This window comes from Xiphophorus couchianus, chromosome 8 (genome assembly GCF_001444195.1).
Source record: "Xiphophorus couchianus chromosome 8, X_couchianus-1.0, whole genome shotgun sequence".
NCBI lineage: Eukaryota > Metazoa > Chordata > Actinopteri > Cyprinodontiformes > Poeciliidae > Xiphophorus > Xiphophorus couchianus.
The window spans coordinates 4,032,241-4,053,259 of NC_040235.1; positions in this window are offsets into that span (position 1 = coordinate 4,032,241).

Consider the following 21,019-nt stretch of genomic DNA (forward strand, 5'->3'; position numbering starts at 1 on the left):
CACGTCCCCCCTGCTTCGAGGATTTGCATCGTGCATTGTGTTCTGCATTCTGATTGGCTAAACAGTCTCTCCGCTTCTTCTTCACCTGTGTGTCAACAACGTTGCGGTATAATATGTACACGTACGTAAAACAGCTTGCCATATTTAACATAATCGATGGTGGCATGTCGGTTTATAAGAATCTTTTTGCCCAGAACTATATTCTTCTCTCGAAAAAAACACACCTGCACCGCGGGTTTTGGAAGAAAAAAGAAAAAAAAAACGCTACAGAGCGGAGTCAGGATGCAGCGGCTCAGTTAGAAGTGCAGTGAAATACATGTGAGTCACTATTTGTCCTACTGTACTTTTTTTTTTTGTTTGTTTTTTCATAATCATTTTTTATTTTCTCCCGTTCTAATCCAATAACTCAGGTCGCGGTGGGGCGGCGCTGATCTCCACAATTCGGGCACAGGAATCCACTTTGAGTTCATATTAAAATTATTATTTTACAGTACAGAAGTTATTTGTAAAAAAATTTTTTTTAAAATTCATACAGTACTTCTTATTTGTTAAACAAATGTTTATGGCCTGTAAAAAGGTTTTGTTCTTTGGTTTCAATGTATTATGGAGTATTTTGTTGTATAATAAATGTAAAAAAATAAAGGTGCCTACTTCGCGGATTTCGCCTATCATGGGTTCTTTTTGGAACGTAACCCCCGCAAAAAACAGTTTTGGTTAAACTACTTGATACGATCACACATGTTCCCCATATTGCAGGATAATACTGTCTCTCATGAGTATATGGGTGCAATAAATGAAGAAGTTGTAAAATCTTCAAGTGTTACTTTAACATAAAGCTAAAAATGACATGACTTTTCATTAAAGAAATAAGTTCTAATGTCTCATGATAAATGCCTTGGGGTTCTGTGGTGGTGCAGGGTCAGGGCATGAGCCACGTATGGAGGCCTTGGTCCTCGTGGCAGTAGTCGCAGGTTCGATTCCCAGCCTGGTGACATTTGCTGCATTTCTTCCCCCTCTCTTATTGCCCTCTTTTCTGTCAAACTACTTTCAAATAAAGATCACTAGAGCCAACAAAACCTTTTCATGCATGAATCCTGTAAGTCCTGTAAGTCAGGCATAAAAATAGGATTTGTCAAATGTCCACTGAGGTGGACACCTTGCGCTTACACTTTTTTAACTACTGAAATTCTGTAATTAAAATGTGATTATATTTTGACATTAGTTAACAGGATGCATAAATATAGAACATTATATGCAACTCTGATCCTAGTCTAATGTTCTCTACTGTCTCATCTCTTTATTCAATCTCGCTCATTCAACCGTTTTCTCTGATTTTAGTTCTGCTTTGGCTTCTTCTCAAACAGTGATTATTATGGATAGCTTTAATTTTACAAAACTAACAACATTGAATATGACACTTCAGCCATTCTATTGTTTTCTGAAACATAACAGTATTTTCTCTTCAGTTTCAGACTTATAAAAATCAAGGCTATCTTGCACAAAGCACCCAGATTGCAAGCAACACATTGGACGCAGATGTATTTAGTTTTGTCTGCAGGTTGGATTATTGAATGTTGATATTTTTGGTTGCAGTGTTCTCCAGACCTCAGCCTGGTCTCATGGGGAGCCTTAGTATCCAAAATCAGTCCTTGAGGGCCGGTGTCCTGCATGTGTTAATTCTCACCCTGGTTCAACACTCCTGGATCAAATGGTGGTTCATTAGAAGACCTCAGGAGAAATGCTGAGGAGGAAGTTACTACCACCAGGCAGAAAACTTATTTGGAAAATACACCAGTAGCATTAGTCTTTAGGGGTTTCTTGATGTCATAATATTTCTATTTTTTTTTTTACCAGCAAGTTTTCTACAGTAGGAGCGGGGACTGGCTATTCCTGAGTTAGGCTGATACGCTTCTGTCTGTCCGCTATATTGAATTTAACAAAATATTTCTTGCACTTGCAGTGCTTGGACAGTAGTTGGCAGTGTATTGTCTGATGCACTAGTGGCCACATTAGAGGTCTGTGTGCATTTATAACATAACAATTCACAAAAAATACAAGATCCAAGCTTTGAGATAGCTGTCCAGTGTAGTGGCATGAAAGGGTTAAATTCACTGGGTACAATATGAAAGGTATGAGTGAAGTAGAAATGGTAATTTGATTTAATAAGAATTACTACATAAGTTATTATTTGGCTTACCAAGATCAAAGAAAAGAAAAACAATGCCACATCCTTCTACATAAGAAATGTTTCACATTCTGTGTTGCATCATTGCTTATTGAGCAGTAAAATACTTTTTAAGGGCCACTCCAAAACATGGCCATCATGACCTGCATAGTTTTGTTTAGAAATTATAATCTGCCTGGTGTGAAAGCAAACCTTACCAAATGAAAAAGTCTGCTTTTGGTCCAAACCAAACAAGCAGACCAAAGGACCTTTTTGTTGTGAATACATCCTAAAACAAGTGACCACCTGGACTGACAATGATTTAGTCTTTAGCTTCCTGGCGGTCGACAAATTTTTGTGATCTGTGCAAACTATTCTTGGTTTAACTTTTAATAGCGATAGTAACATCTTAAGTTTTTTCATGCTTTGGCAAAGTATTGTATTTTGATTATGTATACATCAACTAGGCAATGAATACTCAACAGACGATGCAATTTTCAAACAATGTACTGTATTAAATTATTGTTAAACAACCAACTGTCTCTGGTGTTTTCTCCAAACTTTTGCTGTCAAATTTGTCAACAGCTGATACAAACTTCTGTGGGGGAAAAATATTCACACCAGTTCAAAATGCTAATAGATTACTAAACAAGAAAACAAAGGTTATTATGTATATAATTTTAGTATGTTTTACATACTTTAACTGCATGATATTGCTCCACTTAGTTGTAGCTTACCTCCCTTCGCCCTCCTGTTATGTTGCGGGTCAAATTGACCCGTTTTAAAATTTGAAATTTAAAAAAAAATAGTTGGAAGTATTTTTTTTGCATGAAACGTTTCTATTTGTCTTAATAGGTGCACTTTACATATAAATTGACAATTTATTCATTTTACACATTTGTAACCCCCCTGCGTCTGTTCGGGTCAATTTGACCTGGCAGTCAAATTGAAGGGTAAAAAAGATTTTTAAAATTTCCAATTCTATATGTTTCCTTGCAGCTATGAACCATATTTCACCACACACACACACACCCACACACACAACCACACACACAAGCCCACTTTCTCACTATTCTCTTAACTTCACTAGGAAACTGCGAGAAAGCAGGTGTTTATACAACTTTTGATGGGAACCTTTTCTGTTCCTGTGGACAAACTCCATCCACTCTGAGTGACACTCAGCAGAAGTGATGGGAAAACATAAATACCCTCTGCATGACTCATTAGTCTTGATTTTAATCAGCGGGTCAATTTGACCCTGAATAGTATACGTGTCTCAAGTTCAATTATAAAGATCACTCATTGAAAAAACCTCTCCTTGGGCTGCCACCTTATCGTGGTGGAGGGGTTTGAGTGCTCCAATGATCCTAGGAGCTATGCTGTCTGGGGCTTCATGCCCCTGGTAGGGTCACCCAAGGCAGACAGGTCCTAGGTGAGGGACCAGACAAAGCGCAGCCCTAAGACCCCAATGACGGATAAAAACATTGGACTTGGCGTTCCCTCGCCCGGACGTGGGTCACCGGGGCCCCACTCTGGAGCCAGGCCTGGAGGGGGGGCACGATGGCGAGCGTCTGGTGGCCGGGCTTTAACCCATGGAGCCCGGCCAGGCTCAGCCCGAAGAGGAAACATGGGTCCCCCCTCCCATGGCCCCACCACCTGTGAGAGGGGCCAAAGGGGTCGGGTGCAGTGTGGGATGGGTGGCGGCAGAGGGAGGGGGCCCTGGCGATCCGATCCTCGGTTGCAGAAGCTGGCTCTTGGGACGTGGAATGTCACCTCTCTGGTGGGGAAGGAGCCGGAGATAGTGTGTGAGGTCAAGAGGTTCCGGCTAGAAATAGTCGGTCTCACCTCGACGCACGGCTCTGGTTCTGGAACCAGCCTCCTTGAGAGGGGCTGGACATACTTCCACTCTGGAGTTGCCCAAGGTGAGAGGCGTCGGGCAGGAGTGGGCATACTTGTTGCTCCCCATCTTGGCGCCTGTACGTTGGGGTTTACTCCGGTGAACGAGAGGGTAGCCTCCCTCCGCCTACGGGTGGGGGGACGGGTCCTGACTGAAGCTTGTGCTTACGGGCCAAACGACAGTTCAGATTACCCACCCTTTTTGGAGTCCTTAGAGGGGGTACTGGAGAGTGCTCCTCCGGGGGACTCCCTTGTTCTACTGGGGGACTTCAATGCTCATGTGGGCAATGACAGTGAGACCTGGAGGGGCGTGGTTGGGAGGAAAGGCCCCCCCGATCTGAACTCGAATGGTGTTCTGTTGTTGGACTTCTGTGCTCGTCATGGATTGTCCATATCAAACACCATGTTCAGACATAAGGGTGTTCATATGTGCACTTGGCACCAGGACACCCTAGGCCGCAGTTCGATGATCGACTTTGTCGTCGTTTCATCGGATCTGCGGCCGTATGTCTTGGACACTTGGGTGAAGAGAGGTGCGGAGCTGTCCACTGACCACTACCTGGTGGTGAGTTGGCTCCGGTGGTGGGGGAGGAAGCCGGTCAGACCTGGCAGGCCCAAACGTGTTGTGAGGGTCTGCTGGGAACGTCTGGCGGAATCCCCTGTGAGACGGAGCTTTAACTCCCATCTCCGGCAAAACTTTGAACACGTCCCGGGGGAGGTGGGGGACATGGAGTCTGAGTGGACTGTGTTCCGTGCCTCCATTGTCGAGGCGGCCGGTCGGAGCTGTGGCCGCAAGGTTGTCGGTGCCTGTCGCGGCGGCAACCCTCGTACCCGTTGGTGGACACCTTCGGTGAGGGATGCCGTCAGGCTGAAGAAAGAATCCTACCGGGCCTTTTTGGCCTGTGGGACTCCGGAAGCAGCTAATGGGTACCGGCAGGCGAAGCGGCATGCGGCTCGGGTGGTTGCTGAGGCAAAAACTCGGGCGTGGGAGGAGTTTGGAGAGGCCATGGAGAAAGACTTCCGTACGGCTTCGAAGCGATTCTGGTCCACCATCCGGCGTCTCAGGGGGGGGAAGCAGTACGGCACCAACACTGTTTATATTGGGGATGGTGTGCTGCTGACCTCTACTCGGGACGTTGTGGGCCGATGGGCAGAGTACTTCGAAGACCTCCTCAATCCCACCAACATGCCTTCTATTGAAGAAGCTGAGCCTGGGGACTCTGGGTTGGCCTCTCCAATCTCTGGGGACGAGGTCGCCGAGGTGGTTGAGAAGCTCCTCGGTGGCAAGGCTCTGGGAGTGGATGAGATCCGCCCGGAGTTCCTTAAGGCTCTGGATGTTGTAGGGTTGTGTTGGCTGATGCGACTCTGCAATATCGCATTGACATCGGGGGCAGTTCCCCTGGACTGGCAGACCGGGGTGGTGGTCCCCCTGTTCAAAAAGGGGGACCGGAGGGTGTGCTCCAATTATAGAGGGGTCACACTCTTAAGCCTCCCTGGCAAGGTCTATTCAGGGGTCCTGGAGAGGAGGGTCCGTCGGATAGTCGAACCTCGGATCCAGGAAGAGCAGTGTGGTTTTCGTCCTGGTCGTGGAACACTGGACCAGCTCTACACCCTCGGCAGGGTCCTGGAGGGTGCATGGGAGTTCGCCCAACCAGTCTACATGTGTTTTGTGGACTTGGAGAAGGCGTTCGACCATGTCCCTCGGGGAGCCCTGTGGGGGGTTCTCCGGGAGTATGGGGTACCGGGCCCTTTGATATGGGCTGTCAGGTCCCTGTATGACCGGTGTCAGAGTCTGGTCCACATTGCCGGCAGTAAGTCGGGCTCGTTTCCGGTGAGAGTTGAACTCCGCCAGGGTTGCCCTTTGTCACCAATTCTGTTCATTACTTTCATGGACAGAATTTCTAGGCGCAGCCAAGGTGTTGAGGGGATCCGATTTGGTGGCCTTAGGATCTCATCTCTGCTTTTTGCAGACGATGTGGTCCTTTTGGCTTCATCAGGTCGTGATCTGCAGCTCTTGCTGGAGCGGTTCGCAGCCGAGTGTGAAGCGGCCGGGATGAGGATCAGTGCCTCCAAATCCGAGGCCGTGGTCTTGAGCCGGAAAAGGGTAGAGTGCCTTCTCCGGGTCAAGGGGGATGTCCTGCCCCAGGTGGAGGAGTTCAAGTATCTCGGGATCTTGTTCACGAATGAGGGAAGAAGGGAGCGGGAGATCGACAGGCGGATTGGCGCAGCGTCTGCTGTCAAGCGGGCGCTGTACTGGTCCGTCGTGGTGAAGAGAGAGCTGAGCCAAAAAGCGAAGCTCTCGATTTACCGGTCGATCTACGTTCCCACCCTCATCTATAGTCATGAGCTTTGGGTCATGACCGAAAGAACGAGATCGCGGATACAAGCGGCCGAAATGGGTTTTCTCCGTAGGGTGTCTGGGCTCTCCCTTAGAGATAGGGTGAGAAGCTCAGTCATCCGGGAGGGACTCAGAGTAGAGCCGCTGCTCCTTCACATCGAGAGGAGCCAGTTGAGGTGGCTCGGGCATCTGGCCAGGATGCCTCCTGGACGCCTCCCTGGTGAAGTGTTCCGGGCACGTCCCACCGGGAGGAGGCCCCGGGGAAGACCCAGGACATGCTGGAGGGACTATGTCTCTCGGCTGGCCTGGGAACGCCTCGGGATTCCCCCTGAAGAGCTCGAAGAAGTGGCTGGGGAGAGGGAAGTCTGGGCCTCCCTTCTGAAGCTGCTACCCCCGCGACCCGACCTCGGATAAGCGGAAGAAGATGGATGGATGGATGGACTCAATGAAAAACAAAAAATAAAATGTAATATAAAAAAAATTACCAAAGATCAATTCCAAAGAAATTATTGTTTTTTTGTCTAGGTTTTTTTTCAGTGGACATAAAAATTGTAAATTAAATTTTTTACGTCCAAATGAGTAAATGGTTGTTATTGATCCTTAATTTGTGAGAAATAAAAAAAACACTCATTGCACAAATATTGATTGAAATGGTTAGTATTGGAGTTAATAATCAGATACAAAAATGTTTTGGAGGAATTTTTTGGTTTCTGACACTATTGCATGATGAAACACTCCACGGGTCAAATTGACCCAGGAACATTATTGCTGTACCTCATAAATAACATAACAGGAGAGTTAATTACCATTTTTATTTATTTCAGTTAACGAAAATGTCAATTTCAGTGTTTGTCATTTTGTTAGTTTTAGTTAACTCTAATAATCTTGGTTCAGCTCCTTCTAGCCATTCCTCAAAGGCTAATTTTATAGCTATCATTTATCTACGTTATAGCTACATCCAGATGTAGAGAGAAGATAAGAAAAGAAAGCACATGGATGGATTTTGTCTTTTTCCAAAATCATTTAATCTACAGATTAAATTATGTATATTTGTATTAATAACATAATTATGTATGGAAACGTCTGAGTTTTAGGAGTATTAAAAATACATATCTAAAATCTCTGTCTTATTATTCCAACATCAGAGATAATTTTAGAAATTCTGAACATGATCTTTACAGTATAATAATAATATAGTCAGAAAGCTCAGAGCTCTCCTGTATATCTGTAAGATAGGGGCTATCTGTAACAGCATGTATCTGGTGCTCCTTATGCATGCTTTTTAAATCTATAATTAGACTCTAATTAGCAGTCTGCTGTTTGACAGCACAGAAGGTGAGTCTAAGAAACCTCAAACAGCAGGACGTCCACAAATGAGACAGTTTTCTATTTAACCATAATCCTCCACCTACTACCCAATGATTGACCAAACTGTTTTTAGCCAAGTTAGAACAAGTCAACACATAGAGACTCAGTGATCCTCTAGATTCCTTAATCATCCCACATGAACTCTGACCTGCAGCCAAGTCAAAATTCTGAAAGCTGTCATTTAGTTCAAAACAAAAACGTTTTTGGCTCTTTTTCGACTGGACATTTAACATTAAATTCAGCAAGTAAAAATAATACATTCACACTTATTACCCATCTTATTACAGTGCAGTCACATATGAAAAGTTAAACCTAATCGCTACTTAAATGGTCAAAGTTTGTCATGAAAATAAATCCTATACATATATATTTTATTATTTCACAAACAATAACATAAATGAGGAAAAACACTATAAAATCATATCATTAATAGAAAAAAAATGTTACATGTATTTTTATTGTTTTGTTCAGGGTTGATGTGGTTATGGTGATTAAGTGTCAGGGCGGTTGAAATATGACCCAGGTGTAGGCAAGTTCAGATACAGAAAGTATTAATGAAGGAATAAACAGTCTTTCACGTTGGCATGATTGAAATCAGGTTTTGACCTGAGTAAGAAGGCAACTGAAGCAAACCATAAGGGAACAAAAGACAGGAGATGAGAGAAGAGTAATGGAAGGATCCAGCAGTAAGTGAAAAATAAAGAGGAGCTTAAATACTAAGAGAGAGGGGAAAGTGACAAAGGGACACAAAAAGCTCATGACACAAGTCTGGGTATACCTTGGCTACATTTTCTAGATGCCTTAAGATTAACTCATTCAGTGTTCTGAGATGAATGTGTTTTGGCGCGAAATGTTTGAATTAACCCCTGAATTCACACAGGGGGTGAATATTTGATTTTGAAATCTTCCACTCGCGTGCTTTTATTTTGAAGGCGCAACACAGCGCTGCGTTACAGAGTCCCCCCCTCTGAATGGCAGAAGAACACCCATTAGAGAGGTAGGAGGCAACAGCAGAGTCAGAAACTTCCTTTGAATGAGGTAAAACGGTCTGTCAGGATTGTTGTCATGTATATTGATTGTGTATAACATCTTTTCAGTTTACTTTAATAAACCCTCAACTTGCTCTTCCTGTGCAATGCGGTTTAGTGCCAGGCTCATGCAGAGGAATAGACTTCAACACTGATGACACATAGATATTGTGAAGACATAATTTGGTGTTAAATTTAAATGTATCCATGATTTAGACCAATGTTTTACTTATCTAAGATAAGATCAAGCAAAAAATGCCAGGTCTAGAAGTGGTCTGAGCTTACATGCAGCTTAAACAATATGTAACGACCTGGGCTCTGGGTGGCTCAGTTGGTGGAGTGAATGCACCGAGTGCAGAGACTGTAGTCCTCCATACCAGGTTTAACTCCTGATCTCTGGCCATTGGCTGCATGTTTTCTCCTTGTCTATCCTCCCTATTTCAGGTCTTTTCATGGCTCAAAAAAGGCTTGTACCTAAAACAAAAAAAATAAAAAGTAGACTGCAAAATTTAAAAGAATACAAGTTAGAAAGTTAGCTTCATTTTAATTAGTACGAATAAATTTTTTTTTTTTTCAGTTGTAATAATGTGATTAGCAGTGTGCAGAAACATTTTTTATTCATTTGAATTACAAAAAAGACAGTAAAATATAATATTTCATAAAAAGAACTACTGTGAAATTGTGTTGTTTGGACGTTAAGTGAATACAAAGATTTGTGCACATTTGTAATGCTACTGATGTTGTTACCCCTACAAACAATAGCAAAGACCAACTGGTTGTGGCAGCAATGCCACAGCTGATTGGTTGAAAATGTGTATGAACTGACTGCACTCATTGAAAGATTTCAGTTTTCTGAGAAAAAAGTCTGTTCAGTCTATTGTTATATGCCACATTTGTGTTCATAGACCAGTCCAGTTCACTGACAAGGTAAACGCCAAAACAACTTCAGTGTTTTCTCCATCAATTGTAAGCCCAGGCTTTTTTTTTGGACAAAATTCATGGTTATCTCCTTTTGAAACGGTCTTTGAGATATTGAGAATGAGACCCTTACTCCAGCTCCAAGCTGAGAGAGCATCTGTTAGATTCCTGTACTCTTTCATCTGCAGTTTTTACACATCACAGCAACTGAATCATCGGAGTATTTCTGAATGTGGCAAGATGCTGATACATAAAGTCAGCAGAGTACAAGGTGAAAAGAAACAGGAATAATACTATCTTTTGAGGGGTCCCAATGTTAATAACCACCGACTCAGAGGTATTACTCCTTAACCTGACAAATTGCAAACACTCTGTTAGATGGTCATGAATCCAAACAATTCGTGTAGGACCCATGCCTACCTTCCCCAGTTTACTTCTCAGAATCAAGGGCTGGGTGGCAAAGAACATCAGTCCCTGTCAGGAGATGCGGCTTCGGCAGCCCTTCTGGTTCCTTTCTAGGTGGCGTTCATGAGCTCGGCTAGTGTAGTTTTCTCCACAGGTGTGTTTTTTGCACACCTGCGGATCATCAGCGGGAGCATAAAAGGAGCGGGTCCCCCGCACTTCGTCGCCAGAGTGTTTTTACCTTTGTGGTAACATCTAGCCCAGATATTCCCTGAAGCAATATTGCCTGTTTTGCATTCTTACCTGTCCTGTGTCTTTCTTTATGGTGATCAGATCCCAGATGATTACGCTAGGCCTGAAGTCCGGGTGTTCCTAGTACCATCTGAGGGCTTTGTTTGCAAATCCGCGCCGCTCTCCCATGACCTCCTGGTGAGAGACAGAAGTTATATTAAGCACAACTTATATTCAGTCCGACATCCCTCTCCGGCAGACCGCCCAGCACCTACCAGTAAGACCGATCTATTAAAGAGCCATTATCTCGCCCCCTTATTCTCATCGGTCAAATCTGCCTCCAGATTGCTGACCGACCCAGCCCCACTTCCACTCGATCCCAGACCAGATACTCCTGTGGACCCCTTCGTTGAACATTCCTTTTTTTTTCTGTAAATAAATACATATTTAATCACATCGCCTGAGAGTGTTTTGCATGTGGGTTTGGAAAGTTCAGAACATCATGACAGTTCCCCAACCCCGTCTAGAAATGACAGGACTTCATGTAACATAGGACTGCATCATCAACTCTCATTGTGTCCTGATTTGCAAACTGTAAAGAAGCAACAGCCTGCTGTACCTGTGGTTTAAGGACCTGGAGTTAAAGCCTCTAACGTCCTTTTCCACTGGACATGTCCCTTTGGATCTTGCAAAATTAAATTGAGAAAGGGTTAGGGTCAGATCACTTTTTTCCATGGCTTTACAAAGCCTGTAAGGGGACATTATAAATCCAATTATTTATAATGGATTATAACTCCAATTATTGAAATAAGTTGAACATTTGATATGCTTTATTTATCAGTATAGTTATGCTTTGTCTAAGTTTGTCTGCTGACAATTCTAAGTTTAAATGAATCATTTAAACCATTTTAACCATATAAGATTGTTTATTTGACCAAATTATGTTTTGAGGACTGAGTATTATCTAATTTGTTTTGCTTTAGCTGCACACTTTTGCATTAAATCCTGTTCAAATGCAACACCAGCCTGTTCCTTGAAGGAAGACAGAGCTAAGCTGGTTGGAAACTCAACAAACAACACCGGGTCAAATTTGGTCCAACAGTGCATTCCGTCATGAGAGTAAATTGCTGGAATTTAAATGACATTAGAAAATCACGAATTAGGCTTTACAGTATAGCGATACATGAAGATGTCACCAAGCCATTTTCATCTTTTTTTGCCTTGGTGCAGCATGTACTTCAAACTCTTTATTTATTTGTTTGTTTCCCTTCTTTTCGGACAATGCTTAATAACTTAACACTTCATAAACTCATAATAAACTCTTTATATGTTTATTATGAGTTAATAAGCCCATGAAGAGAATAAGTTTAAATACCTTTTTTTTTGTTTTTGTTTTCAGTAAATCATATTTATTTTCCAAAACTGTTTACCTCTGTGATGAAATTGAAACTGTGTCACTTTGCTGCTCTAAACGTATTGCTTGTCAGAGTGAGCAAAAAGAAAAAAAAAAGGGTTTTAGTCTTCTCAATATTGTATGGGTTCTAAAAACACATTCACAACAAATATATTACTTTCTACACTTCATTAATGCAACTACTAAATTTATTGTATGCTTTATGGGTGGACTCCTTGAAGACAACTAAGTTCAACAGTGTGCTTTCAAAGTGTTTGGATCTCAAACTCTTGCTGTTTTTATCTTTTTAAATGTGTTTCCTTCTGATTTTATGGGTGCATTTGTCAGAACAATGCAAGTATCCGTTGTTGTTGTGTGTGTGTGTGTGTGTGTGCATGTGTGTGGGGGGCTGAGGGAGGTGGCATAGAAAGAAGGGTAGTCGGCTTTGTGGATTGGGGCTGATAAATGTAGTGTGGAAAGAGCTGTAGTCAGTGCTGTGGAGTCAATGAGCCCTGAGCCAATGGGAGAAGCTACAGGAGAAAACTCCAGCAAGTACCTTAGCATCCACTGAGCGCTGCTGGAGGCTGCTGCACTTTCCACTCATCCTACTCCTACTGTCTCTCAGTGCAGATGGCACACCTAAGCTGATTAGTTTTGTAGCTGTTAAGCATCCAATTGTTCTAGCATCTCTTATGTAAAAGTCTGATTTCTCATTTTCTAGATGGTGGATGGATGTTTCAAGTTACTTTTTCAAAAGAACTATGCCATCCCTGGTAATAAATTAAGTACACTATATGTTATTGGTCAAAAATACATTTACATATGTCGAATGGCAATTAAACTGGTTCTGTCTCTCTCTCTAAAACCTTAAGTAAAAACAGCTGGTGAAAGGGGACTCAGCAGTTTTAATGTCAATACAGCAGTTTGTCCAACAAAAATAAAATCTAAAAAAAAAATCTTTGTTCGTGAACAACTCTGTACATCAGTGCAACAGTTTGCCCACAAAAATAAATAAAAATGATACTTTTTCCATCTAACAGACACCTTAGTTCCTCTCTGATAACTCAGTGTGCCGTCTCACTTTCCAGCCCTGCATTCAATAACTTGCCAAACATGAGCCATGGCTCTCAAAGGATTGAAAAACACAGACTGAGGCGAAAAAGCCAAAATGTTTTTTTTCCCTGTCATTTTCAGTCACAAATATTTAATTAAAATATCTATGGTTATGTGTTACTGTCTCTTACCTGCTGCTCTGCTCCTGACTCTACATCCTGGTGTCCCAGCATCTGTATTTACAACAGACACTGCAGTGATGTACAGTGTCAGAATGTCAACTAACTAAATATAAAAAAATGTTTTTTATCATACAAATAATTTTAAAAACTGATTTGCAGCTGTAAACATTATTATGCATCTCATATGCTGTCAACTCTATTTACTGAATACATTTATTATAGCAGCGGTTTTCACTCATTTATTTTACAACCTCTGTCAGGTTCATTTATCCTAAACACTTTCAAACACACAAAAAGAAGAGAGACAGGTGGTTAAATTTGTACTTGAGGAGAGGAAAAACAAGAATCTGATTTTTAGTCTCCAAATTCAAAGTGAATTTGGAGGACTGTTCTGACTGTTCTGTGAATTCGCTCTGATTCAGATTCAGAGCGAATTCACATAAAAAAACAAAAAACATCAAAACAAACTTATTGCACCAGAACAAAGAACACGACTGAACATCAGTGTTTCCTCCGTCATAATGTTTAAAAAAAGGATGTTTATCTACAACCCTGACCCCGCCCACAAACAGCAAACCCCGCCCACATGGAGCCGCCCCACAAACGGAAAGGAATGAGCATGCTTGTTAAAAAAAAATTAAGAGCATTCCCTCCCCATCGCCATCCGCCAAATCACTTTGATTCAAACAAAACAAAAAACTGAACATTTTTAGAAAATTAAAAAGTATTAAATATTTTTTTGTATTAAAATTATTTAATACAAAAATAATTTTGTATTACTACTCTCTTTGAGTAGTAATACTCAAAGAGATTTCTTTTGCCTCAAAGAGGCTCTTTGATTTTATTAGAATCAAAGAGCCCTGGTTACACTTGTTAGCAGCTGCTGGAAGGGGTGGGGCAAACAAAAACCCAGCTGCTAACACACAGTCATAAATGTTTTCTATACAATGGAATCTCCTGTCTTAGTGCATGTGAGGTTTCAAGGCAGTTCCCGTGTCTCTAGGTCACAGACTTTGACCTTTAGCCTTTGGGTGTTTTTCTTATCAGGCCAACTCTTAGTTTTGTCTCCAGAGTGGCTGGCATCTGCTTCCAATTTAGCACACTTCTCAGCTTCCTGCAGACATCTCTCACAAAAACACACATTCCAGAAGAAAACAAAAGAATCTCACAGTCCTTAAAGTTAATTTTGAGTATATACATCTGGAATATTATTTCCAAATCTAGCACTCTCCTCAAGGCCTTTCCTTTTCATGTCTCCTCTCTGCTGCTCCTAAACTTACATAACATAAAATGGCCTCAGAGATGGACAGCTAAGGTACATAAAACCAACATAAAGATGTTTATTTTAGAGCCAAACAGAAAAACAAATCAAATGAAAAGTGAAAAAAAAATCAACCTGACATCAGTCTTCTTCTGTTCTCCTTTCTGACTATAATCAGGGGCACAACTACATACTTTTTGAGGTGTATGCGAACGTGTCATCAAAATGATTAAATAATATTGACCACAAAACACTGTATTTATAATAGATAACATTTTTCCTACACAATCCTAACAAACATTTTTAATGTTCTTTTCACAATATTTACTTATCTACTATTAATCTATTTGTATGATGTCTTCTTTAAATTGTCATTCATATTATTTTTCGGTCTCAGGAAACGACTGAGGGATGAAGAGACTGATGTCTCTTCTTTAGGTTCTGACGGGTCTGTGGTGTTCCTCTCCGCAGACCCGGAGAGGAACACCGGGTCTGCGATGATACCAGCCCATTCTGTCTGATATTTGTTTTAATGCCCCTATTAAAAGTCACTGTGATTGTTTACAGCTACCGTCTGTATTTTTGCCAGAGGTTTTGAAGGACAGTGTAGCAGGCACGTGCAGAGGGGGGCGAAGGGGGATTGAGCTTCCCCTTTTATCCTTGATGCCCCAAGTGCCCTTTTTGAGGCTTGTTTTTATTTTAACCCCTCCAGGGTGTTTAGTGTCCCTTATATGTAAGTAGGCTAACAGGAAAGGGGGAAAGAAAGGGGGAAGACATGCCGCAAATGTCGCCTGGTCCAGGAGTCAAATTCGCGATGACCGCGTCGAGGACTCAAGGCCTCCAAACATGGGTCGCGCTAACCCCTACACCACCACGGCACACCCCAATTTTTTACTTTTTTAATCTGTCAGTAGGCCTGGTTGTTTCCCTCAGCAATAATGATTAGCTAAATATCATAATTTAGTAAAATAAACTAGTCTGGCTGCCCTCAGTCTAATAATGACTCAGTTTCTCTTCCTCCACGTTGTTCAGACACCGGGTCCATGGTGAGGAGGAGGGGGGCGGATCTGTGCCAACTAACTATAAAATTATGGGCAAGAACATATATATATATATATATATATATATGTATTTTTTTTACCTTGTTTTGTGAATAAAAACGTAGGTCTAATGTTGACGTTAGAAAAACTGTTTCTATTTATATTTTCATAATTGTCCTCGCAAACCCTCCTCGCCCCTAAACAGAAATGCTTCGGCTGCAGAGAAAACTTCTGACTTTCACTTAATCATTGTGCTAAATACCCGGGTCGCTACAGGCAGTCTGAGTCGGTCCCCCTGACAGATAGAAAGAATGTCTGTCTTCATATCAGACATCCTGATATAAGACACGGTACTGCGACTGTCATCACGAGTACTCAAAGCCCCGGTACCACCTGGTACCACCTGCTGACTGTTCGCTCTGCTTCTCCTTAACGTTTCTACCAGGCGGGTTAAAGCCGCTGCTGACGGGATCTGGGCTGGAGGTGAGCGGTTGTAAATAGAAGTTATTGCAGAACCTCAAGTGTTAAAGCAAGATTTGGCCCAGAGCATTAAGAGTTCACAAAATAAAGATCAGAGAAAATACTGGAGCAATAATTAGAACCGCAGCAAAAAGCCAAACATGCCACAATTAAATTAACCAAAATGTCCCCAAAGCATCGGTGGACTGGTATAGGAGCCACCAGGGAATTCCAGGTAGATTCCAGGTAGATTCCAGAGATGCGCATTGCAGCAGCTGTTCATGCAGGGCCGGCCCAAGGTAATATGGGGCCTTAGACAGACAGTTTTTGATTTCCAATTTTGACTTCCAATGGTTCATTTCCTGCTAAAGAGCCCCCTGGATGAAGAAAAATCCACAGAAAACCCACACCGGGCTATCAGCCACACGGTTCAAAGAATGGGGGGAAAAGTAGCAGCTTATTGTCCGAAAAATACGGTAATATGATTTTTATATCTTCACCCCCTGAAGCTCCACTTGGCTCTCCTATCTGTTCCTGTTCTGCTCTTTTCATAATAAAATTGTTTAGTGTATTTAAAGAGTAATTACAGGGTAATACATCCATCCATCCATCCATCCATCTTCTTCCGCTTATCCGAGGTCGGGTCGCGGGGGTAGCAGCTTCAGAAGGGAGGCCCAGACTTCCCTCTCCCCAGCCACTTCTTCTAGCTCCTCCGGGGGAATCCCGAGGCGTCCCAGGCCAGCCGAGAGACATAGTCCCTCCAGCGTGTCCTGGGTCTTCCCCGGGGCCTCCTCCCGGTGGGACGTGCCCGGAACACCTCACCAGGGAGGCGTACAGGAGGCATCCTGACCAGATGCCCAAGCCACCTCAACTGGCTCCTCTCGATGTGAAGGAGCAGCGGCTCTACTCTGAGTCCCTCCCGGATGACTGAGCTTCTCACCCTATCTCTAAGGGAGAGCCCAGCCACCCTACGGAGAAAACCCATTTCGGCCGCTTGTATCCGCGATCTCGTTCTTTCGGTCATGACCCAAAGCTCATGACCATAGATGAGGGTGGGAACGTAGATCGACCGGTAAATCGAGAGCTTCGCTTTTTGGCTCAGCTCTCTCTTCACCACGACGGACCAGTACAGCGCCCGCTTGACAGCAGACGCTGCGCCAATCCGCCTGTCGATCTCCCGCTCCCTTCTTCCCCCATTCGTGAACAAGATCCCGAGATACTTAAACTCCTCCACTTGGGGCAGGACACCCCCCCTGACCCGGAGAAGGCACTCTACCCTTTTCCGGCTCAAGACAATGGCCTCGGATTTGGAGGCACTGATCCCCATACCGGCCGCTTCACACTCGGCTGCGAACCGATCCAGCGAGAGCTGCAGATCACGATCTGATGAAGCCAAAAGGACCACATCGTCTGCGAAAAGCAGAGATGAGATCCTGAGGCCACCAAAACGGATCCCCTCAACACCTTGGCTGCGCCTAGAAATTCTGTCCATGAAAGTGATGAACAGAATCGGTGACAAAGGGCAGCCCTGGCGGAGTCCAACTCTCACTGGAAATGAGCCCGACTTACTGCCGGCAATGCGGACCAGACTCTGACACCGGTCATACAGGGACCTGACAGCCCGTATCAAAGGGCCCGGTACCCCATACTCCCGGAGAACCCTCCACAGGGCTCCCCGAGGGACACGGTCGAACGCCTTCTCCAAGTCCACAAAACACATGTAGACTGGTTGGGCGAACTCCCATGCACCCTCCAGGACCCTGCTGAGGGTGTAGAGCTGGTCCAGTGTTCCACGACCAGGACGAAAACCACACTGCTCTTCCTGAATCCGAGGTTCGACTATCCGACGGACCCTCCTCTCCAGGACCCCTGAATAGACCTTGCCATGGAGGCTTAAGAGTGTGACCCCTCTATAATTGTTATTATAGAGGGGCTTATTAATCCTGGTCTTGATAGGAGAGCCAAGCTCCACTTGGCTCTCCTATCTGTTCCTGTTCTGCTCTTTTCATAATAAAATTGTTTAGTGTATTTAAAGAGTAATTACAGGGTAATACATCTTTCAATAAATTAACTGAAGATCTCACCTGAGCCTCTTCAGTCTCTTCAACAGCGTCACTATTCTAGCACTGCCATTCTCCTAATGAGATATTATACACAATATAATGTTATAAATGTTGATAAATAGCTGAATATGATCAGGTGTTGTGTAGCCACTGCTCATCTTGACATTACACTTCAAGCAACAACAAAAAATGTTGTTTTTCATAGTGTGAATGCACTATTTTTACTTGATGAATTTAATGTTATCACAACGAGACTATTTCAGTCTCATCGTGATAAAATAAAACGATGTGGCTGGAGTACTTTCAGACAAAGTCAGCAGTAAAATATTGGACGTGTGACTATTCCAGAATTAGAACGACTTGGTCAAAAAGATTTGGTTCCTATATATTAATGAAAGGGGCCACAGATCAAGTCAGACATATGATTGTAAAGAAATGATAAAACTATTGCTGTTTTAGGTGAGATGTTGTAGGAATATATTGTTTCTTAATCAACTTAATTTGTATGGGGGAGCTAATGACACAATCATGCAGAAACTGGCAATAAAATATCAGCTAGTATTCTTCCATGTCAAATGGAGAAATACTGAAAAGAATATCAGAGACTAAAGCATGAAGAGCGATGCTGGCAAATGAGTCATATTACTGATAAAATGTAAGTTGTTATTTTTACAACACCAGACACCAAATTTTGTAGCATTTCCATGCATTTTATTTTACTCCATTTTAATTATATTTTAGGCTTGGACCCTAAATACATTATGCTAATTAACTATTCCATACTCCTTAGAAATTCAGATCAATATGGGATAAATACATTTTTGATGACTCATTTTCATCATGTGGTGTACAGTACCAATTAATAAAAGAAGTTAAATCTGCATTAGTTTGGACTTGGTAACTAGGTTTGTTAAGATTATAAATGTATTCATCAAATATGTTTCTTTCTCCATTGGTGTCTGTGTATAGTGCATAAAGCAGAAGTTGTTGAAATTCATTTCTATAGTGTTTGCCTTGGAAACAATGAAGCTGTACGAGATCTTCATTTGATTCCCAGCCAGAGACGGAGCTTTTTAAAAAAACCCATCAAAGATCCCTTCTTTGATACTGGGAGCCTTGGGCAGATAGTCCCATCAAAACACACGCATACCAACGCCTGAGTAACACGGCCCTATTGAAGGCTAAAGCCAAGACACAGTAATCATTGAGGTTTATTAACATAATGATATAAAGCACTGGGCCAGCTTTGGCTACCAGTCAATGAAAACCATGACCTCCAATAATTACAACTGGCAGAAAGCTTCCAAAGAGGTATTTTAGGCCATGTGTTGGTGAAAGTGTATCTGTGTGTGCTTGTCCTTCACATTAAAGCACAAATGCAATGTAAAATAATAACATGTTATTATTGTCTGAAAATGTGATGAGTTCGTTTGATGGCCACAACCTGACTAAACATCACAACAAGCAAGGAGGTTTGTATTTTGAAGGGCAGCTTTGCAACAAAATCAAATAAAAAAGCAAAATAATAAAAATAAATACATTTACATAGTATCTATACGTACAGTCATGGTGAAAACAAAGTACACCCCTTTTTAAATTCTAGGGTTTAACTTGATGCACCTAGGGTTTGGAGGAGTTGTTGCTTTTTATTTCTTCTTTAACCGCTTAACTGGCGGTACCAAAATCACCAAAAACAGCTGAAAAGGTATACCCAAATTAAATCAGCTGCTGTTCTTGAACAATTTGGAGTACATGCAAAAGAAAGCTTGGTCTCTTTATGAAGACGACATGATACAATTTCTATTTTTTCAGTCAAAAATATTTTAACTCTAAGTAGTTTGTAGCTATTACGTTTGTAACACAAAAGAAATAGAAAAATGTTGCTTCACCCAGATTTTGCATTTTTATTTCTTGTAAATGCGCATTGAGTACCGATATGGACTGGAAAATACAATAAATCTGTAGAATAAAGTACTCTGCTCGTGGATTTGAAGACTGATCAAAATAGCACAAAAAGAAATGTCATTTTGGACATGTTTATTCATTAGGATATACAGGTGTTGTCCAAGTGTGCCATTTGGAATCTCCAAATGTCACACTTGGACAACATCTGCTATATAAACTTCTAATGACTGTAGAGTTACAGTGCTTCAACATACAGTCATCAATGAGGGTTCTAATGAAAGATAATGACCAGAGGAATCCTCAGATAGACACATTATTACTGATAGTGGAAATTACTTATAATTATATAAATAAAAGAGCATATCTGTCAAGTTTTGGATTTGAGAATTCGGGAAACTTTTAGCAGGTTGCTGCCACCATTAGAGCGGGGAAGGGACGGACGGAGAGGTGGTTAGTGTACAGTCAGACCCCCTCTCCTTCTACTTTGCCCCCCCCCCCTCCGTATTGTAAGGATATGCTAACACCCCCACCCTTCCCCCTCACCCCCCATACGCATTCTTACGGTACGCTCTACCCACCTCGCTCTGACTGTAGCAGCGGACGACTAAAGGTTTCTGGTATTCTCAAATCCAAAACTATGTCAGCTCTTTCGGCCATAATCATCCACTCCCGTGAATTGTGAAGTTTTGCTGAAGAAATACATCCAGTTTTGACGCATTCTGACAACATGTCTCTCCGTTGGAGAGAAAAAGTCCTGTAAACACCGTTACGCATGAGGGCGTACAGAGCCTGACTTTGATGCAGCATAGACGCACACTAGTGATGTGTCGGTCGCGAACGATCCGGCTCTAAGAGCCGGCTCTTTGAAGTGAACGATTGGAACCGGCTCCACAATGGGAGCCATTTTAGGATCCTATTTGGGAGCCGGGTTTTTTTCTACAGTACATCGCTGTCTCTCCGCCTCCCTGTCGTTGTGCTTGTGCTCTGCAAGTGCCAGAGCCGATAGTTTTTCCCCACATCGTTTTTTTTTTGTCCCGCGGTGCCTCGCTGTCTCTCCTCCCCTTCTCCCTCTCCTTGCGCGTTTTGCTCTTCTGTCAGTGCTAGAGCGGAGAGTTTTTTTCCCTCGGTCGGTCCACTGCCCTCATGTCAACTGTGTGCTCCACACATCTGACCAATCACACATAGTTTCAATTAATAATGTGGCGGGAAAACACTGAAAAAAAAGTTTATCTCCACTTTTTTTGTGGAAACGGCAGGCAATTGGCCAAGCTGTATAGCGTTCGTTGGCAGGTGTTTATGTACAGACACTCACTCAGCG